Consider the following 7883-nt stretch of genomic DNA (forward strand, 5'->3'; position numbering starts at 1 on the left):
CCCCGCTTGCCTGTCCCATCAAGGCAGGAAGTAGGATGTAGAGCCAAGAGATGGGGCCTCCCGATTCCTTTGTAATTTGACCCTGAGGCTCAGTGGGGGAGTGGGGGCTGGCGCAGGCTCATTCTTATCACCGAGGCTGTGTTCTGGCTCCTGTGAACACGGACAGATGCACCTGGTGGCACAATGTTCAAAGCCAGAGGCTGGGAGTCGGGTTTCGGAATAGAGGTGCCGTCAGAGGCGAGAGTGGGTGCCTTGGCTATTTCGGCGAGAGCTGACACTAAGGAATTCTCCTCTTGCGCAAGCTGCGCAGAGCATTTTGCATTGTGGGCTGTCCTGCCCCCGCCTTTCCCTTTCCCAGGCTTGGTGGCTGCTGCTGTTTCCCAACCCCCTCCCTGACACTGCTAACGACATCCAGTTAATTCAGCATAATTTGTTCACTACAAGCCCTGAGATTGGTAACCGTGTTTTCTCGGGGCGCAGCCTTCCTGGACTTTCTCAAAGGGACCACAAGGCTCTGAGGCCGGGAAGGGAGGGAGGGCGGAGTCCTGCTTTATCTGCCCAAGCAGGTACCAAAGAGCTGGTGGGCGCCTGAAACGGGCTGGGCTGTGCTCACACCAGCAAAACACATCCTTCCCAGTGCCCCCACAGCCCTGGTTAAAAATATGATTGGAGATGGGGACGAGGCAAGACACCCCAGCAGGAACATCAGGCCACCCTCGGGGCCTGCCAATATGCGCCAGCCTTGCGGGGCTCGAGATGTCAGTTCTGTGCTGAGTGGGCCCGACTTGATGACTGTGGGAGTCCCTGCAGGGCTCTGTGGAAAGGAGGCCCTGGCTGTGGCCGAAACCCCAGCAAAGCTAAGCAGACCACCAGCAGGGTCTGCTTCAGAGGCCTGATCTTCGGTGGGGAGGAAATGCCTGAGAGAATCAGGACCTGCCCAGACTGGGTGGGGCTGTGGAAAGAGCACTGGGCCCTGGGAGCAGGCTGGGGCAAAGGACCAGGCGGGGTTCCTGGGTCGGACAGGTTAGGACTGGACCTATAGCCACACCTTCCTTACCCACGATGTGACTGTGGCCTCCTTGATCTTTATTGTCTTTGATTAAGAGCAGGAAAATGATACCTCATTCCCTGGCTTGTGAGAACGAAACAGGGTGAGGGGAGGCCTTTGATGTGATGGTTAAGGGAGGAGGCTCAGCAGCCAGGCTGCCTGGGTTGCAGTCCTGACTCCACCACTGTGTGACCTTGGGCAAGTCATGCCTCATCTCTAAGCCTCGGTCTCCTCAACGAGCGCTTGGAAGGGTCCTGGTGCACAATACATGTGAGCGGTTATTACTTTTATTGATGATGTGTGTAGAGGACCCAGCGCCCTGGCTGGAAGGAACATCAGGAAGGCTCTGAAACCGTTTGTCCCATCCCTCTCCCTGATGACTTAAATTCTTCGTTTTTGCATAGATCTCCTACCTATCTCAGAGGATGGATGCCTGTAAGGCTCCTCTAGAAACTCTGTCCTAAGCACTGTCCTCCCACCCCGGGAGGACGTGATCTTCCCCTTGCCACCCCTGCAAGGATGCAGACTTCCATCCTGGCCCTCGGACATGCGGGTGTTGATGGTTATTCTCCTCTTGAGAGCCAGGGCTGTAAGGATGGTGCCCGCACCTCACCTAGTGCCTGGTGGGTGGGAGGCGTTCAGGGAGGGCCTGCGGGGTGAACTGGTGTGGGCTTGAGGGCCGTGTTAGCTGGATCGGGGGGGAGGACACATGGCAGAATGAACAAGAAGCTACCCGTGTGGGCGAGTAGCCTCCCTATGAGCGGGAAGCAGCGGTGCTCGTGCCCACCGAGGCCCCGAGGCTGCCTCCTTCCTAGACACTGAATTCTCCTGAAACCCTCCGGACACAGCAGAGGAAAGGATTGGGCTGGAACAGAGGGGGGAATGAGGTGACTATCCTCCGGTCCCTGGTCTTCCCCCATACCTCCACCCGACCCCCCACCCTTGGTTAATCACCAAGTCTGCAACGTTAAGATCTCCCTGGGAGCTCTTACAAATCCGGCACGCCCAGGCCTCACCCCAGACCAATTAAATCAAAAATCCCTGGGGGCGGGACCCAGGCGTGTGTATTTTCTCGTCAAGTCCTCAGGTAATTCCAGTGTGCCGCCGAGGTTAAAAATATCAGATCGTCTAGGGAAAGACACTGTTTCAGGGTCTCAGGGACCTCAGGATTGAATGATGTGTCTTAGCAGCCGCATCGATTCAGGTTTCCAATGTTGCTGTCTTAGAGGGGAGATGTAGAGAATTGCCGATACTCACTGGGCATCCACTTTGCACAAAGCCCCTGGCTGGGTCTGAAGGGAATACGCCAGTAACTCACAACGGAGATCATAATAACAACATTTATTAAGTGCGTATTGTGTGCCAGGCACTTAACAACATTTACTAATCCTCACAAGGATCCACAAATTTTTTATCCCCATTTTAGAGATGAAGTCTGTATGGATGCTGTCAACACAGTGTTCAATTTCACCTTCAGACAACCAGGGCTGCTTATTATAAACATCTGTGAGTTTGGTTTGGGGAATTTGGGGGAGATTTTTTGTTTGTTTGCTTTTTCTGCTTAAGAGACCTGAGCATTTTTTTTTTTTTCCGGCCAAGGGAGCATCTTCTCGCAAAGATGGATGAAGACAGTGGGTAAACACCCTAGTGTTTTCACCTCTTGGCTGGAACAGCTCTGGGGTGTATTCTATACCAGTAACTCAAACTTCGCTGTACATTAGATCATCTGCGGGATATAAAAAAATTTTGATGCCCAGGCCACATCCCAGGCCAATTAAATCCGTGTCTCTGTTGGGGGAGGGGACTCAGGCACATGTATTTTTTTAAAGTAAATTTATTTATTTATTTGTTTTTATTTTTGGCTGTGTTGGGTCTTCGCTGCTGCACCTGGGCTTTCTCTAGCTGCAGTGAATGGAGGCTACTCTTCATTGCGGTGCGTGGGCTTCTCATTGCAGTGGCGTCTCTTGTTGCGGAGCACGGGCTGTAGGCGTGCGGGCTTCAGTAGTTGTGACACACGGGCTCAGTAGTTGTGGCTGTAAAGCGCAGGCTCAGTAGTTGTGGCGTATGGGCTTAGTTGCTCCACGGCCTGTGAGATCTTCCTGGGCCAGGGCTCGAACTTGTATCCCCTGAATTGGCAGGCGGATTCTTAACAACTGTGCCACCAGGGAAGTCCCCATATGTATTTTTTAAAGCTCCCAGGTGATTGCAGTGTTCAGCCAAGTTGTGAACCTACAGTCTACATGTGTCCCAGAGTTGCCCAGCAGGGCTGAACTCCAGTGCCCAGTGTTGTAACTTGCTTAACAATGTACCCTACTTGGGGTTCCTTCCTTTCCCTGTCTCACTTCCCCATTTGTCCCCTGGAAAATTCTGGCATCACCTCCTGATACACTTCTTATATTGAATCCTGGTTTCAGGATCTGCTTCTGTGGGACTCAAAGGAAGCTGAGATCTGGAAAGTTTAAACGTCTGGCCAAAAGCCTCACAACCAGGACACAGCAGAGGCAACGTTTAAATTTCCGCTCTCCACAGACTTTGCGATGTAAGGAAAGAGACAGGTATTCAGAAAACTACAATATAAGACAAAAGGACATGAAAGATCAAATAGATCTTCAGACAGAGATCAGAGGAACGTTAAAAAAAAAAAATCCAACCCGGCAATTAAATGTGATTGGGAGTTTGGAAAGGCTACGCGGAGTTGAATCGTTTATGCTAGGCAAATGAGAGGGGTTTCTCTAACTGGAATGTGGGCAAGGTCATTGCCAATGTTGGACCAACACAAACAGAGGCCCAGAGACAGAGTCCAGGGCGGATCTGGATGGTGAGTGGTCAGCGGGGATGTGGTGTGAGCTAGGGCTAGAGGAGGTGGGGGTGGGCTTAGGCAGCCCCTGTCGATCAGGAAGTTCCTCTGGTCTCCTGGGCCCCAGGGTCTTTCTTTAGCCTCCCACACTGGATCTCCTTCTAAGGCACAGTTGGGCAAGAATCTTCTCTCTGTAATCCTTTATTAGTCTGTTTAGGCAAGGGGCCAGCCCAAAGTCGTACTTGGGGACATGAGTGGGAGGGAGAGAAAGAGGTCCAGGGATGTCAAGTCCTGACGGTGAACCTTAGGAAGGGCAGCCATCCCACCCACACAAAGCGCCAGGGCTTGGGGGGCCATCTGACCTCACCCTCCTCTCTCCTCTCTCCATCCACCTCTCTGCCGCTTACAGCACCGGCCTTCTCGTGGTCCAAAAGGCCAAGTCTGCTCCTGCTGCAGGGTCTTTGCCGCTGCTGTTCCCGCTGCCTCGAGAGCTCTTTCTTCAGATCTCAGAATAGCCCCTTTCCCCATCACTCAGAATTCAGCTCAGACATGACTTCTTTGAAGAGGCCCTCTCAGGCAATCTTCCCCCTCTTTCTTTCCCTCCCCACAAGTCTCCCTCACATCACCTCATTTTATTTTCTTTACCTCACACAGCACATCTGAAACTGATCTTGGGTCTCTTTCTCTTTCCTTCCTCGTCCTATCAGTCTCCCCTTTGAGGCTGCATGAGAGTAGGTCGGACCTTCTCTGTCACGTGTGTGTCTGTCCTCCCAGCTCCTAGAACGGTGAATGATTGAGCCGGGCAGGCCCAGAGGCCCATGTAGTGGGGCCTGGTGACAGGAGGGGGTCTGGGTGAATTCTGGGGGGTGGGAGGGAGGGTGAGCTGTCTGCGCTCTTCTCCACGCCTCTGTGATGATGAGCCGTGCTCAGGCGGCCAGGCTGGTCTGAGTGAACAGCTCCTAATGGTGACCAATCGATACAGACGGAGGAGTTAAATCAGGCTAAGACCCAGCTCTCCCGGGTTGGTGTCATGCCATAAATGGCCTCCCAGCAGCTCAAGGTCAAGGGCACACCTCCCACACCACTCCCAGTCCCCACCGCCCACAGGGGCCCCTCTCTGCTGTCCAGGATCTGCCTACCTCTCCTCCCACACGTTAGAAGGCCCCTCCCTTCTGCATTTTATTTCCGCGCCCAAGGTCTGAGGTGGTCACGCCCACGCTGACGTTTAAAGACCCAGCCGAGAGCTCAATCAGTGTGGTCTGTCCTTCAGCACCCCGGGAAGGCTGTGTGGCTGCTCCAGGTCTCCTCTGGCTCACACCCCATCGATTTGTAATGGTATCTGTGGGCTGCTGAAATTACATGTGGAGCCCGCTTTGAGAAAAACGGGAAGCAGTGTAGCAAAATGCTCAGAAGCCTCGGAAACCAGATTCCCCCGACTTGAATGGCAGCCTCCGTCATTTGCTGGCTGTGTGACCCGGGCCACTTGCTCCACCTCTCTGAGTCTCGGTAAAGGGAGCCGACTGGAGTCTCTACACTGTAGGACTGCAGTGATGATAGAATGAGCCAATAAACGTCAAACATGGAGAATGCCACCTGCGAAGTGGTGCTATATAAATATTCGTTATTGTTATCGTCTTTGGACCAGGGGTAGAAACAGTACCCACCTCCCAGGATTGTTATGAGGATGAAATGAAATAATTCACATAGAATCCACTTAGCATGTTGTAAAGACTCAGTAGATATTAGTTCTGCCCCCACAGCTTAAGGAGACAGAGTCTGGTGAATATAAGCCAAGGATAAGGGTCCTTTGAAACAGTGATAATCATCAGATGTCAAGAGGGTTTGATTTATGAACTCCCACTCCCCAACTTTTTAGGAAGGTGACTCTCAAGCAGAGCAAGGTTGCCGTGAGGCTGACCGGGATCCAGGCAGTGGGGAGCCGCTTTGTCCCAAGGAGCTGGTCCAGGCTGAGGTGCGATGGGAGGTCATCTGGGCTGGGAGGGGCGGTCACGGGGCCCCATGTGACTCCCGGAGCCTGATTAGTGAACCGTGGGAGGTAGAAATCCACCCCCAAGGAGCTCCAGCCTCCCGGTTTCAGATACAATGTCCTTTTTATATATCTACCCTGTGTCTGGGCCAGGACCTGATCATATGCCTATTTGGATTGAGGGCAAAAGGGAGAGAGGACCGGGAGGGAGGATTAACAATTACACAAGTCCTATAAACATGACCGGAGACAGCCCTCAGGACTGGAATGTGTCAGAAGAAAAGCGCCTGGAGAAATGCTGCGTCTGCAGGAGGGAGAGGGGGAGCAGCCAGAACTGGGCTCCGGGCTGTGAGTTTTACATACGTTCACTACGTGTGAAGACCCTGGGAGGATGGAGCAGAAGTGACGTGTCTGAGGCCTGAGGTCATGCAGCTAATGAATGGAGGAGCTGGGTTTCGAACCGGGGTTTGTGGATTCCAGAGCCTGTTTTCCCCACTGACTGCGCAGGTCAGGACCTTGAAGGGGCAGAGACAAAACAGAAATCTGCTGGGGCTTACCGGCATTCTGCAAGGAGAGGGTCCACTGTGCTGTGGAGATGTCAACATTAGGTCGCTAGAGAGCAGAGTTCTGTTCTGGGTCAAGGTTAGTGTGGTCATAGCTTTGTGGGCAGTGCCTCCAGTTCTCCATCCCCTTGACTTGCGTTCTGTGCTCATCTTCAGATTATAATTTAGTTCGCAGGGATCTTGCTAACAGGAAGAGGTGTCCCGGATGCAAACATACTTGTTCCTCCTCCTGGCAAAGCCCGCTTCCTGTAATGACTGACAGGTTTTGGACTGCGTAGCAGTGTGGGATAGAGGAAAGAGTAAGGATTTTAGAGTCAGACTGTCTCCCCCACTCATCAGTCCGTAAATTCTTCTCTAAGCTTCAGTTTCCTTGCTTATCTGTAAAATGGGGTTTAAGGGACTTCCCTGGCAGTCTAGTGGTTAAGACTCTGTGCTTCTACTGCAGGGGGTGCGGGTTCGATCCCTGGTCAGGAAACTAAGATCCTGCATGCTGTGCAGCCAAAAAAAAGCTTTAAAAGTAAAATAAAATCAATACAATACAATACAATACAATGGTGTTTAATAAGATCTACCCCGAGGAGATATTGTAAGAAATGCCTAACCCAGTACCTGGCACACAGTAGGGACTCAATGAAGGGTAGATATTTTCGAAACACATTAACGTTCTGATTTGTTAATCAGCCTTTTGTGAGTTGGTCTCTCAGTCATTGGGTAGCAACAGAGTCAAGCTGAGAATTCCACTGGGTTCTAGAGAGCTAGACTCCCAGATGCTGACCCTTGGGAATGCCCCGGGAGAAGCCAACAGGCAGGGCCAGGCTTGGCCTTGAGGAGGTTTGGGCCTAGCGGGCCACAGTGGTCAGGATCCCTGGGGGCCGGATCCCTGGAGAAGCAGGAAGTGGTCTGAGCATAGAAGAGTGTCTGAGGAGGAAAACTGAGGGCCAAGGAGTTTATGAGTCCCCAGCTCTAAGACCCCAGGAGGCCAACCAAGCTGAAGGCAGGGGGCCTGGGTACTCAGGAGTGGCCGGGAAGCCACAGACTGGACCAGCCCCATCCCTACCAACCCCCTGCATGTGTTCACAGTCTCTGGCGAGCTTGGTAAAAACAGATTCCTGGGCCCAACCTCGAAAATTCTGATTGGGTGGTTGAGGGTTGAGGCCCTTAAAATTGTATTTTTAAAACATCCTCCACTGCAGAACAGTGTGTATGGTGTGCTACTATTTTATATATATTTGCATAGGTTTAAAATATCTCTGAAAGGATACACAAAAACCTCTAGTAATTGCCTGTGGGGAGAACTGAAGGTCAGGTGTGGAAGGGAGAATTTCATTTATACCCATCTGTGGAATGGGAATTTTCTTTATCCTGTGCATGCATTAAAATAATTACATTAATTGGGCTTCCCTGGTGGCGCAGTGGTTGCGCGTCCGCCTGCCGATGCAGGGGAACCGGGTTCGCGCCCCGGTATGGGAGGGGCCCACAGGCCGCGGA

At 52.3% G+C, this 7883-nt stretch overlaps 1 long non-coding RNA gene across 2 annotated transcripts; it reads right to left on the bottom strand.

The window, feature by feature from the left end:
• Positions 1 to 2413: 2413 nt before the first annotated feature.
• On the bottom strand, positions 2414 to 7859 carry LOC114487731 (uncharacterized). 2 transcript variants are annotated; one of them, XR_008619320.1, is made up of 4 exons: positions 6390 to 7859; positions 4985 to 5191; positions 4491 to 4804; positions 2414 to 3615 (listed from the first exon to the last, which is right to left on the bottom strand). It is a non-coding gene; the product is annotated as an uncharacterized lncRNA (long non-coding RNA). The 2 variants fall into 2 exon arrangements; XR_003683066.2 differs by having other exon boundaries at positions 4985 to 5194.
• Between the last annotated feature and the right edge of the window lie 24 nt (positions 7860 to 7883).

Source organism: Physeter macrocephalus, chromosome 14 (assembly GCF_002837175.3).
Source record: "Physeter macrocephalus isolate SW-GA chromosome 14, ASM283717v5, whole genome shotgun sequence".
In the NCBI taxonomy this organism is placed as follows: domain Eukaryota; kingdom Metazoa; phylum Chordata; class Mammalia; order Artiodactyla; family Physeteridae; genus Physeter; species Physeter macrocephalus.